This window comes from Dermacentor andersoni, chromosome 6, assembly GCF_023375885.2.
Source record: "Dermacentor andersoni chromosome 6, qqDerAnde1_hic_scaffold, whole genome shotgun sequence".
NCBI classification, from domain to species: Eukaryota; Metazoa; Arthropoda; class Arachnida; order Ixodida; family Ixodidae; genus Dermacentor; species Dermacentor andersoni.
This window is the reverse complement of record NC_092819.1, coordinates 161,105,621-161,119,754: the sequence shown is the minus strand read 5'-3', so window position 1 is coordinate 161,119,754 and position 14,134 is coordinate 161,105,621. Positions and strand designations below refer to the sequence as shown.

Genomic DNA, 14,134 nt, shown 5'->3' with positions numbered 1-14,134 from the left:
TTGGATGCAAAACGTGCCACAGAGAGTGCACGGCCGGGACACACAAGATGCGCCTCCCCCAGTACCACCGCGCCCGTCAAGGAATGAGGCGTCATCCTACGTGCGTCCAACCTCTTCGGCTATTGAGTGGCCTTCGCTATCACTAACGGCTTCCGGAGGAGATACTCCTTCGGCTCTCCCCAAGTGCCGGGAGGGTAATGAAAGGCTTGGAAATGAAAAGGTGATAGACATGCTCAAACAGCTAGTAAACACTATGCGTATATTACTCTCCGGAATGGCAACGCCAACTGCACTATCGGTCGTGAAGGCGTTAGATGCTATGGAGCCGCTATTAGCAGCTCTAAAATAAGGGTGTTAATCATGGCTCTCACGATAAAACACTGGACATTGGAACAAAAGATGCACCATTCTGTTATAATGCAATGGAATGCTCGAGGTTTATGCGGCCGCATGTCTGACTTTAGGCAACGAGTCTTCAAATACCGCTTCCCAGTGATCGTGATATGCGAGCCAAATCTCACGTCGGAATTTCGCCTTTCCGGATACGTTAAGCTCTAGTCACGTGAAGATCGACACAAGAGCAAAGTGTTAATGTGTATACGCAGTGACATGACGTTTGTGCGGAACACGATCGCTCCACATGACAGCAATGAATATGTGTGTGCGACACTACAACATAAACTACATGCGTTTTCGATCATCGGCGCCTACATACCTCCTAGACAAAGACTTGAGCTCTCTTATCTATCCACTGTATTACAAAGTTCCCCAGGCCCTCATGTTGTTATTCACTCTAAAAACTAAGGGAGTGCCGGGCACTCTCTTTGAGGGAGTAGCTGCTTGTCCCATATTTCACTCTCTTTTCGAGAGTAGATCGACCCTCTTTGAGAGAGAGTAGGTCAACTCCTCCTGACAGAGTTTTGTTACTCCACCGCAAGGGATTGCTAGTACTCTTCCGCAGAGTGATAATACTCTTCCCACAGGGAGTGCTAGTACTCTTCCGCAGAGTGCTAATACTCTCCCCGCAGGGTTAATAGTACACCGCCAGACCGAGTACTTCTACTCCCCCAAACAGAGTGCTTGTACTCCTTCAGAACAGAGTGCTAGTACTCTTCCCAATACCCTTTCAGCCAAGTCCTGGTCACGCATGCAGGCAGGAAATCAGATCAAATTAGGGCCGCTGATATACTGTTCCCTAGGCGGCTCCTCAGAGACACTGACCCGATTCCAAGCGGCCTTCAGAATAGGCGTGAGCAAAGTTATGCAGGATTTTAAAGTCATTTTTTCCTGGCTATTTGCTGCCTACCGTGAGGCGTGACTGCTCTGAAGCGGCCTATGCGTATGCGTCACGAACGCCACTGAGGAGAAAAAAAAGCGAATAAACACTTAATCTGCAAATATCTTCGCAAATTTCACAATCAGGAGTCACACAATCTAATTAGAATACAATTGTCAAGGAGATCACATGCTTATCAAGAATAACAATGCTCTATACATCATGTGGATTCGAACCCGCGTACACTCGCATTTGTACAATTCAATACACACATCATAACCATTACACCACAGCGCCGCCACGTACAGTCGTGTTCTTTTAGAGGTTATATATATACCAAACGTATTTGATGAATCGGCTGTGGTGGGTGGGGTTTCTCTGCAGTGTGCTGTGCTGTTGTGTACTGGAATACGTGTGCGTTTGCATCATTTCCATTCCTTGCTACGACTAACGAAGGAAGACAACGTAGACGACAACGTGAGAACTATTCACGGCTTGTCGTCACCGCAGGAAAATAACAAATATGCCGTTCAGCTCATGATCGAGTGCTTCTCCAGTCCATGTTCTCCAAAATACGCGGATACAAAGTATTGCGCCAACAATCCACGTATGTGAATTTAATTCGCGCGTATACTGGTGAGCAACTGCGACGCCAGTACCAGGCATTTCGACGTGCCTCGCGCTGCCGTGTAGGCGTTCTTTTCGAGTGCATTAGTTTAGAGTTTGGTTCAGTCCGCTGTGAGCTGTTGTCCTGCATTAGCAGCGGATCGTTAGCGTTTTGAAGCGCATGCATTCCAGCATTTGGAGACTGCTTATGCCGATAGCCGCGTCAAATGCATTGGCACGCATGTTTAAATGACTAATGTGTCCACTTGTTACGCGTGCACTGCTCGTATCCTGTGGCAGTGCTCGTTCTAAAAGCTTCGAAGACCATCTACACTCATGCGTGTGTTCAATTTATATATGCACAGGATGGACTTGCCGGCTAGTTGATTGAGCATTTTAGAAGAAACAGCGCAACACAAGGACGACGCAGAAACATGCCACACCACGAAGCGCTGGTGTGGTTGATGCTTTTTCTCGTCCTTGTGTTTGCGCTGTTTCTTCTTCCACGATACACGCACACCACAGGTACGCGAAAGTTTAGGAGCATAAGTGGTTAACTCTGTTTTCCCCGTTTTCTCTCAGTGTCAATGGCACAGTGCGTTGCCCGGAATTGTGCACGCTTACCCGCATATGCAGAAATGCATCATAACTTGAAGCCCATGCTTGACTTGATCTAAACGACGCAAGTCGTGAACGCGCCAAAAGAAAGGCAGTGAGCGTCTTGGGGGACGTTCGCACCAGGCGTCGTTTATATCAAGTCAAGCATGAGCTTTGTATTAAGATACATTTCTGAATACGGGGGCTAGACATCTGCTTCTTCCAGAAAATGTCGAAGAAACGCCCACCAAAACCAGGCACATTCGTAAACTTAACTAGGCAATACGAAGCTCCATAGAAAAAAAGAAGAGTGGTATTAAAAGCTTTCAGTATTTTTCTTTACTCCAAAATAGTTGCGCTCTCGTGGCTTCACTGTACAGAGATAGTGCAGCGTTAGCTAGAAAGCATGAATTTCCTAACTCCATGCCAAAATAAGCTTGTAAAATTATTTAGGTGCTAGAATCCAGGGTTTGTAGCGATCTTTGAAAATCCTTTATTTCTAAAATGCCATTTTCAAGGCATTGAAAACCCTTGAATTTTTAGAAGTACTGGAAAGTCCTTAAACTTGTACACTTGGCTAGACTTAGCAGACATTGCCAAGCGCTTTTTTTCCCTTCTGTGACACTCTTTCGCATGTCACAGAAAATTGTCTCTGGAGGTAATAGAAGGAAAGCGACATCCTTAAAGTTGAAATTACAAAGGAGCTGCAGATACCAGTTTTATGCACATGGAACCGGCGACAAATGTGCTTGGAGGAGCAGAAGCAGGAAGCTCAACAGTTGAGGCATTCGAAGAGTAAATTGAGAGCGACAGACAGAATAAAAAGAAATTAGAAATGACTATTGCTTATTTGATGGTGAAAAAAGCTGAGGCAACAGATGACATCACATACACTGTCAAACCAAACAGTATTCAAAAACTGCAAATGTTGCAGGTCCAAGTAGTTAATTGTGCTATTGCAGAAAAACTGAGCGCTTTCTTGAAATGCTTCCTTGTGTGCGTTTAGTGGTGGGCGGTGAAAGGCAAATTATCAGTCTTTCAAATGTTTGAAATCACTGAAATGTGATTTGTTTTGTTTTCTTTTGTTTGCATTAAAGTTAACGGTGTTCTTGAACAAGTTATTGCCTGTCCAAACTACTACACACATTGCACGAGGTCCTTGAAGTTACTGTGTCGGGGCCTCGAAAGTCCTTGAAAACCATTGAATTTTTTTCTTCAATATTGCTACGAACCCAGTAGAACAACTGTCATGGAGTAAAAAGCTTGGCTGAACAGGGGCTTATACGCAGAGCACAGGAAGACTAGAAATGCAGTAGTAGGCATGGAGGGCCCTCAAAAAAATGTGCCACATCCGCTCGTCTGCCTTATGTTTCTGCACCGACTGTCGCATTTTTAATAGAAGTGCACTTTCTGTTCTACTCCAATAAATGCAACATTACGAACTCCAGTGTGGGGCAGTCCTTCAGCCAGTGCAGAACTTTTTCTGTACATCCGAGTCAGCTCTGTCATTTTTCCAGCATTGTAGTACAAGATTTGTTAAACTGGTTTAGCAGAATATGAGCAGTATACTCTTAAATTAGCTGTTTATTTGTATGCACAAGTTCAGGTCCTCAGTTTGGTTGCATGACAAATTGCCATACCTCAATAGATACAAGAAACAATTTTATTACAGTTTAATAAAATCCAAACAGTAATAATCACAACAATATAATGACATACATTTCTTTTGGTACGTATACAGCCCATGTCTTGGCAGTGTATAAATTCAACTATACACTGCAAGTACTGTGTCCTGACCACTATTATTCACATGTGTAAAACCATCACAGCAATTCAACAAATATCACAGTAATTAGTGACATACACTTTGTAACTGCTTTACATGAGCATAATGTATACAAATGGTCCCTGTGTACCTACACATGACTAGTGCCACCCGAGTACTATTACTCACAGGTGTAAAACCAACAAAGCAGTTCTTTAAAAAATATCACAGTGCTTAGTGACGTACATGCTGTAACTCCCTTGTAGAAACTTAATACAAACACGCGAGGACACAGAAAGCTAGCAGTGGGCATACATGGGAATACCACTGCCTAAATACTAATTCACAAGTGTAAAACCAACCAAGCAGTTCTTTAAAGAATATCACAATGCTTAGTGACATACATTTTCTAACTAGCTTATATAAGCTTTATACAAACATGAGAACATACACAAAGCTAGCAGTGCACCCGCATAGATGTGCGGCCATCTGAACACGATTATTTGCAAGTGTAAGCTCAACAGAACAGTTCGTTATAGTGACGCACATTTTGTAACTGCCTTATACAAGCTTAGTGCAAGCACAAGAATGCAGAAAAATATAAATTAAAAACTTGCTCTATGCATACACAAACAGACCAACACAAATGGTAAACACCGCTTTGAAGACAAATGTGACTGTGGCAAAGCGCAGTGCTGTGCCGGTTGAAATTGCCACCCACAAAAGTATTGAGCAATGCTTAAACCACAGGCAATAAAGTGCTGAAAGACTGCGTCTCTAACGTAACTATTTTAATTCAAATTTCTTGAATATACGGCTCGCTTGCAGATAAGGCATCTGATCCAACTGACCTGATTTTACACCTGCTACATGCATACAATGCACTCAGATATAACTGGTGATAATAATTATAAAAGGCATTTAAAAACTTGATAGTATGATGAAGATGCATGACTAGAAAAGTTCTGTCCCCCTCGTACTTGTTAAAAAGGTGTAAGTACGACACATGTTCTTTTTTTCCTCAATTTTTGCATTAATGGACAGCCGGGAACCTCGAACCGACACAAAAAAGATACTGCTATGTTAATAGTGTTATGAATAATTTTTTGTGAAAGCTTTTTTACAGACAAGTTGCAGTCTCGTTTCTGGAGGTTGAGCTGTATCTTGCAATATAACTTGAAAAGTGGTCACATGGGAGCATGACACTATATCATAATGTTAGTTTCAGTTGACTCTCTTGCCCTACAAGTCGCTGCTCACTGTGGCCAGTGATGCAACAGCAGTGTCTGTGTGATTTTCATCACACTTCTGTCCTATGCCATTCTTACCAGAGTTGGCGGCACATAGATACCCAAATTTCGATAGTGTTGCTTTCTCAGGTGGTTGCTTTTGATTTGCTCAATATCAGTTGGCACTTCAGCTGCATCAAACTTCTTTTTTACCTCTTCAACAACACCGTCAACAACAATCTTATGACACCTGTGTTGTCCTTCTAGTTGCCTACAAAGACCAGTCAATCTAGCAACAACACTGACAGTCTCTACTATCTTGTAATGGGGGAGAGGTGTGTCCCACCATGTGTTCCACATTGTTGTCACTATGTGGGCGGGCTGGGGAGGCAACAACTGTAATATGTTTGCATTTGCATATATTAAAGTGATGCTTGTACTGTGTTATAACACTTAACTTAGTCTTGCACTTGCTGCACAATAACACTGGCTCAGAGTCGTGGTGAAAAGCTTTTGTATGTTGAGCAAATGAGTTGTATCCACTACAAAAAAAGTCAGTGATAGCACACATGTTGCTCTACCAGGCCTGGTGTGGTTCCTTCTGACACTGCTGCTGATGCTGACGCGCTGCTGCTTGCCTCGTACACTGTTGCAGCTGCAGTAGACATGGCAGTCTCTGTATCTATTGCTGCCATGTCATCTGTCATGGTAACTTCCAAGTGGTATCGGGCTCACTTCTGCAACACAGATGTCGTTTGCCCCTTGAGGGCACTCGTCATCAGGGCCAATAATTTCGTAGGCATTGTCTCCTGCATCGAAGAACCAATAAGAACAGCATGAATTAATAAACATAGCTCTAAAAAGTACGGACATCAAGACTTAACCACAAGCTTTGCACATAAGTGACCGGGCTAATGAATAATACTTGCAGGAGGAGTTACACAATTGTTTGTGTATATTACAGTAAAGCCTCATCAGAAGATATTCAAGAGGCACGGGAAACATGTCTCTCGAAACCAAAAATTTTGAGACACTGAGGAGCCAGAGTAGATCACTTTATTATGCATCATCACTAAAGTATGTTTTGATATATCTGAAGGAATAAATGCTCAGGGTGGCTTAAAGGGCCCCTAAACCACTTCTCGACATTTTTTGAACATTTCAAGTAAACACGCGTATCGAAATCAGAATGCCATCACGATCGACGAAGCCAAATGCCAGAGTGCGTAGCACTGCCGGAACACCACAATATGAAGAAAATGACCCCGTGCGCCTCTCTGGACCTATCCTGCACCCCCCAGTTTGTCCTGACGTCACCAGGCTGTCTCTGATGATGTCACCAGTTTCCGGTGCTGTCGATTGGTCGAACGAAAGTGTACGACTGCCGGCAAGGCCTGCAAGCAAATACACACACTCCTCCCTCGTCGCGTTGCGCGCGATGCCATTGTGGGCAGCCAATGGGGGCAAAGAACAGAAACGCCAACAGAAGGGTCTCCCTATGAGGCTCTTCAACACGAGTCACCATACAGTTCCGTTGTATTAGCGCCACCCCTCGCAGGACGACGGGCCAGCGCAGCAGCAACAGAGCTCGTTGGTGTTGGCCTGTCCCGTAACATTTGGAGGTGTACTAGGCAAGGAAAAGACGATACTGTCCATATGGCGTGTACCAGACGAAAGAGTAAAATGAGTGGGGACTACTTTTCGATAATCAAACACACGTAGCTCCACTATTACTGCACCGTTTCGAAAAATTCTCGTGGCTACCTGTTCATTGCCTTATTGCGTAGAACTGCAACACCGCAACTAAATTTCAACCTCGGTGGTTTAGGGGCCCTTTAAAGAAGACATTCACAGCTTTTTAGTGACTGTAGATTGTGTTAGCTTCCTTCCCAACTTCTGGAATTTAAACACTTCACTTTGCAAGCCTTGTTGCTCGCAGTACCTTTGAGGTGCTCTTAGACGCTCGTCAGCTTCAACTGCCGACACTTTCTGCCCTGCACTGTCCTCGTTGCCCTCCTTTTCTGGTTCATGCTAAAAGAGACATGCGCGATTGACTTGTGTAAAGATTGCGTGATCTTTACGCCCTTCAGAGCACACAAGGTGCACAAAGTGAATGTGTCTGGGTTGTGTCCCTTCGAAGTAGTGAATACTTAAAAAGTCATCCTTAGTAACAAAGGTGTCTCTTGTATACAGTATTGTTAACGTGGCAAACATCGGAAAACCAACCAAACCATTTTCAGATGTCTCTTACAACCAAGTGCATCTTGTAATGAGATTCTACTGTACTGAATATTTTTCAACTATGGATCATCTGCATGTACATATAGTCACAAAGACATGTTGTGTGGAATGGCGAATCGGGAAACAGTTCGTACTCTTACTTTTTGTCCCTAACATAAGCAGCTGATAACAATATGATAAAAAAGCAGGCAATGAGGCTAGAATGGAACATAATCCTTCAGCTCTAAACAGTCTTTTGGGCCCACATCATTCCCTCATATGACACAAGGAAACAACTTGATTGCAGTAATGGCTGCATGTGATCTGAGTTGATTGAAACAAACTATATGTAAGGTTGTCCTGTATGTAATTTTATCAGAGTGCTTTTTAGATGTCCTGCTGGTGATCCTGGCTGCGCGATGCTTCTCATGCTTTTTGGCACGATTCCTTTTTTTCCACTCCACTTTTTTTTCAGATTTTCTCCCCTTTCCCTTCCCCCTTGTGTAAAATAGCACACTTGAAGTATCAAATCTGTTGAACTAACGTGTGTATCAAACCTGTTAACATGTGTGCTTCTCTGTGGTCTGTGTTGTATTTTTGCGCTGCACAATTCAATTCAAGATGAAAGATGGAACGTCCCTGCCTTTAGTTTAATTGTGTGTGTGTGTGTGTGTGTGTGTATATGTCTCTCTCATGTTTTGAAATATATGTACATTCAGGAGTGCCTGCATGCCCTTCTCTCCTGCTCCAGTGACGAAAAGGAGAGCCTGTTTATGTACCATAGTAAAAAATTCAAAGGTTTTCGCTGTGCCCATTACATCCCTTATCATATGGATCTGTCACAATACAGAGTAGCAGTGGTCCATAATACTAGCCCATCCCAACATAATTATAAATTAACACATACCGACATGCTGCGAAACAGCTGTTGCAAAGCCGCTGGTGAAGGCAATTTCCGCAGCACTGCAGTGGTACAGCCGAGTTCCACCTGTATAGTGACAAATCCATATGCGTGTTAGCAACTCAGTAGTTGCTGATGGTTTCATAAGCTTTACACTACACAATAAAGTAATCTAGACAACTTTGTTGGAACAAATGCACATAATTAGGACACCACTCAAACACTAACACGATTAATTGCCCCCAATCTCTCACTCACTAAGGGATAATACTACTGAAACATCGGTGGAGAGCTCAGATTAACACAGCCCATAAAGGACAAGCGTTCTTTGAGGAAAACAGCTATAACAGCGGTTAGTTTTCTTGATCATTTTATGTGGTAGCTTTGATTTAAATGTCATGCAGTACTATAAAATACGAAGTGCCGCATTTCTAGCAGCAGAAGGCGTCGTCAGGCTCATGGTACAACAGATTTTTGCACTGTTTGTCAGTGAGCCGACACATACAAAGAAAACCGAATTCACACATACATATACAGTGTCAAGTGCACTTCTCCTTCTGAAAATGCAGCCACCAGTTCCAATGTTGCTGAAAGGAAAGGTTATATAAAGTGCGAGACTGCATGGAACTACCACTTATGACTGTAAATGTATGGTCTGCTGATTGCAGAGGTAGTCACATGCTATTTCTAGTCTCTTTTAGAAGCATTACTAAAGAATAAATTAAAACCTATTCATAAGTCACGAATTTCATGCATCCACAGTTTGGCTAAATAACCTGTGAGAAAAAGACATGTTTACCTGGAATAGCAACCTTTTTTCCTGCTGCAAAACTTTCCTTCGAATTAATGAAATAACTTTACAGCATCATAATGCGTTTCTCGCAACTACTTGCCGGCAGTGGCGAGTTAGTGTTTATATCTGACTCATTGGGCGACAATACTGCCAAACACAAATGCTTCACGAACACGAGAACACGTCCCTCGCAGAGAATAGCAACCATATATGCCTCTGTGAGACACGATCGCACCTTTGTGGTCAAAATGTACATTAGAACGACATCACCATCTCATTAAAAAAAAAAGCCTCCGTACAAGGCAGCCGCCAACTGCATAATGTGAAATTGCAACTGATGTCCACTTACTGGTGGCCTGTGTTTGAGTCACTTTTGGCAGCTGACTGGGTGCTGAGAAATGCACGTCCTGGGTTGTCCCTGCAAAACATACAGGGTTATGTCAAATGTTGAAAATATATATATGCCGGCATTTCATCAGTCGCAAAACAAACGAGTAAACTAATAAACAACTGTAATGTAAACAGAGTACACATCATAAGATAGGCTGTCAATTGTTAATGCATTACGCAAAAAACCTAATGCATAGGAAAGACTATATGTATACACACGAAGCTGACACACAATTTAATTCGCTCTAGGTTTTTCCGTGCAGTATATTCAAATTATTATGTCTCGTGGTTAGAGCAAAATTAGTGTAAATTAGGGACTAAATTATCTACCCTGGAAACTTTTTTTCAATATGCACCTGTGCGCGCTTCGAACGAGTAGCGTTGTAAAATTTACGTACATGGCATTTAACATAGTTACTGAACACGGATTTCCTTTGCCCTGTGTCGTGTACAGTGAGCTACATATATCTGCCCCCCCCCCCCTTTTTTGTACTAGCCATACTGCGTGCGACTGCACCTATACGCACGTCAATAAACCTCACGACACAGAAATAAAAAAAGCGCCAATCACCCATGCCTGCATGTTGTAGTGGGCCTAACCTAACCAAGCATGGGCTGTTGCTTTTTATAGTAAACACAGGCACCGTGCTCATTGCAAGTATGTATCATGTCGCTAAGCAAATATGCAATTTCATTGTACCACTATTTTTTTATCACATGGATATATCTGTTGAGAGGCAAGACAAAAAGCAGTCACTTCTCAGAACTAATCAGCTTTCTTAAAACACATTTTTAACTTTTCAATGACACTTGCTGCTATGTGTTTGTCTCCAGAGAGCATACTTGATTTGACTTTCCAATCAGAGACATTACATAAATATACCATGTTAAGATGACTGCCTGGAGCACGTGAGAATTTTCATCTTCGTGTAACATACTGTATCTTGATTTTGTTGACATTTGGTCAAATGGTACACCCAATATACCCACATACTAGTTTTCTTGTCCAAATAACATGCCAATGTATTTTGATTTTTCGGCATTGGCTCCTCTGCACTACGTGAAGTCGCGCTGCACTGGCTCTTTCACATCCTCGTGTCCTTGCAGCTGCCTTCTTGCGTTATATAAAGCGGGTGCCTGAAAAATATCGTATGCAAAAGTCAACACAAGGACATGGTGCAAAACAACATCAAGACAGTCAAGGCAATGGCAATAAAAAAGTCTTAGCTCTTAGTCTTCCTAGTGAAATGCATGCAAAACATCCAAATGACTGCAACAGTCAACTGCTAAACTAACTTCAATTTTTAGATTTAAGCAAAAAAACAAACCACAGTTCATCCTTGTTTTTCATGAATATTAGAATACTCCTGCTAATGAATAGAATATTGGTCATTTTCAGACGTCATAGGTCTGTCACGAGTCTGGTGTATCGCAAACACCACTTGTGACATATCCTAAGCACGTGCCCAGTGTGCCCCCCCACCCCCCCGCACCATGCCTGGTTGTGCCACTGCTGAAGCCATAATTTGAGGATTATAGCTGCAAACATGATGCTCAGTAGGGATGAAAATATTGTCCTTCAGCTCAATGGATATATGGATGTGCCTATAAAAAAAGGGCAACAAGGCTTGTTATGGCAAGCTTACCCACATTTCAATACTAACAAGTTCACTGCGGCCTGCATCTAAGCTTACTAAAAGGCATGAACTTATTTTCATGCATGAGGTGCGCAGTGGAGTTCATTTTTGACAGACCCGACTACTGCTGCAGTTTGAAATCTAGCATTTTAGATTCTTGTAGGCATGTAAAAGTTGCAGTTAAACCGCAGTTATTAGTTTATTACACCAACCTATTGTTCTGCGTACGACAGAGTGGTAACACGAAATTAAAGCAACATTTTATTTTGATATTTTATTTCTCTACTAAAAATATTCAAGCGATAAACACATCTTGATCTGCCATGCTATAGCAAAATGCACACATTACGCTTGTAACCCCCAGAGGAAGGCTGATTTAGCTGTTCATATGACATAACTCTGACACGCCAACTCATATTAGCAAATGCACAGGCATGTCCAAAACAATAAGCGTATGCAAAGCGCCCCTGCAATTGTAATTCCACACAGCAGCCGTTATATTCGATGCCGATGCGTAACTAGCTGCTCGACAATTCACCGAGTTCGTAGACATAAGCATCCTTTCAGTTTCGCACCGTGCACGAAAACCGCAACAGGAGACAAAACCAGACCTATAATCACACCATTTCAACATGAGCAAAAACAGTTCAGTCTTAGGGATAAACACTGTGAGAGCGATTTAGTGCGCGACGGCGACGAGCGACAAAACGGGCCGTCGCTTGAACAGATGGCTCGGTTCTGGAAATCTAGAAATCGTCGCTCGTCGCCCAGAAGTGCTATGAGCGACTAGCCAATAGCGCGAAGCCGGAACTGGATGTACATACATCGCTCAAATACTACCGATTGTCGCGCGGAACGAGCAAATGATTCAATTTTTATACGTGCAATGATAAGAACGTACTGCAAGACCTCCGGAAATATTTTATGCTACTTTTTATAGTAAAATACACCAACGTAAATTACTGAAGCACGCGTCACGCGTGACTGCAGCCCTCATGCCGGCAACACCGGGGAGGCGTCGCTAAAAATCGTCGCTCGCACGGAGTACGACTTGTAGGCGACGAGCGAACGCGACAGCCATCTCCGTCGCGTCGCTTGTAGCTGCCGCGCGCAAGATCGCTTATATGGGGTTTATACTTTTTTCATCATAAAACATGGATTCCTCATGCGTTTTCAGTAAGTTCAAGATAACGCGCCCAACTGACCTCTTGCAGCATGCAGCTGAATGCCTGCGGCAAAGTTTCTAACTAGCACTGGTGCTGCACGTAACTTCAGTGGTCGCAGATTCCCCCTGCGCGAGACACCGTCAAGCGCGCGGTTTATTTATAAAAAAAAAAGCATGCTGCCAGCAAAATGACGGCTTCTGTTATGTGATTCCTTAGTTCAACAGCGTTCCGTACATAGTAGACTGCCAAACTGAATAAATTCAAACACGCAAAACGCACGCTAATCACGCTCCGCATAGGCTCGGAATCACGGGCTGGTGAACTAACCATTTTAGGCGTCCTCTCGCCTGGCGTCTTATTGAACATACCATAGTTCTGGCAGCGTTTGCGATTCTTAAAGCTCTTACTGACAACGGCAAAGTGATAAAATCACATGCAGTTATCGCGACGACTGGCTTTTTCGATTGACATCAAGAGACAGCGCGTACGCCTAGTCCTTTGTCAATCGCGTCGGCTAAGCGCAGCGACAACTTCCTGGCGATAGCATGACATATACGGAGAATGTGCACCTAAGTTAGAATTCACTTACCGTGGAGGATTTGTTGTTATATCCAAGGCATGACGAACGACTGTCGTGTTTTCGTGGCGACGCGAGATGGCTGCCACACGATCTCCCTCGGCTGGCCTTTGCTCGCTGGATGGATCTACTTTCTCCGGTGCTGTGTTGTTCCGCGATCTTGAGCGCGCGCGCGCGCGGTGGAGCCACTCCGAGTGAAAAAGTAGAGCGCTCGCTACGCGTTCCTTTGAACTGCGGCGGCCTGTTCTCTTAGAAGCAAAACGATGTGTTCTTTGCTCAGCGTGCACGAATGATACATTGCCATGTTCGGGGCCAGCCACCTACAGTTGAAGCAGAAGATTACGCTACGTTTTGTTTTCTATTGCCGCAAGAGTCTCTCTTTTCTATTGTCGCAAGAGTCTTTTCACTCTCTCTCTCTGAAGGGGAGAGTGAAAAGCACATTTCACTCTCTCCTTGGTGACAGAGTGAACAATGCATTTCACTCTCCTCGACATTTTGCGAGAGTAAAACGACGCTTTGAAGAGTGAACCGGCAGCTTCACTCCTGCGATACCCTTCCTAGTTTTTAGAGTGTTGGAGACTTCAACGCTCATCATCCTTACTGGGGAAGTGCCGCAATGAACAGTCGGGGTAGGCACTTGATGGACTTCATAGACACTGAAGGTCTGGCTGTCATCAACGATGGATCTCCAACTTACATCCGCGGCACTACCTACGGAAGTTGCTTAGACCTCACTATTGTATCTCAGAGCCTCCTGCCCTTAGTCAACTGGTGCTTGGACATAGAAACGCATGGGAGCGATCATATACCAACATATGTGCAGATGAAGTGGTTTGTGCAATCAACTGCATCTGCTGTACGCTGCACTGATTGGTCTACATTCACTACATCTGTCGAAGAGTACTGTGGAGACATCACTTCACCATCTGATATAGAAGACATTATTGTATCATCAGTGCAGACGACAACTAAGTTCA

General features: G+C 43.5%; 1 protein-coding gene and 1 long non-coding RNA gene across 3 annotated transcripts in view; one reads left to right on the top strand and one right to left on the bottom strand.

The window, feature by feature from the left end:
• Nucleotides 1-14,134, top strand: part of LOC126523458 (solute carrier family 41 member 1-like) — a 440,647-nt gene that overhangs the window by 149,397 nt on the left and 277,116 nt on the right. The window lies entirely within an intron of this gene.
• LOC140219021 (uncharacterized) lies at nucleotides 6,252-13,685 on the bottom strand. The gene is made up of 4 exons (XR_011895307.1): nucleotides 13,170-13,685; nucleotides 9,737-10,914; nucleotides 8,601-8,681; nucleotides 6,252-6,282 (listed from the first exon to the last, which is right to left on the bottom strand). It is a non-coding gene; the product is annotated as an uncharacterized lncRNA (long non-coding RNA).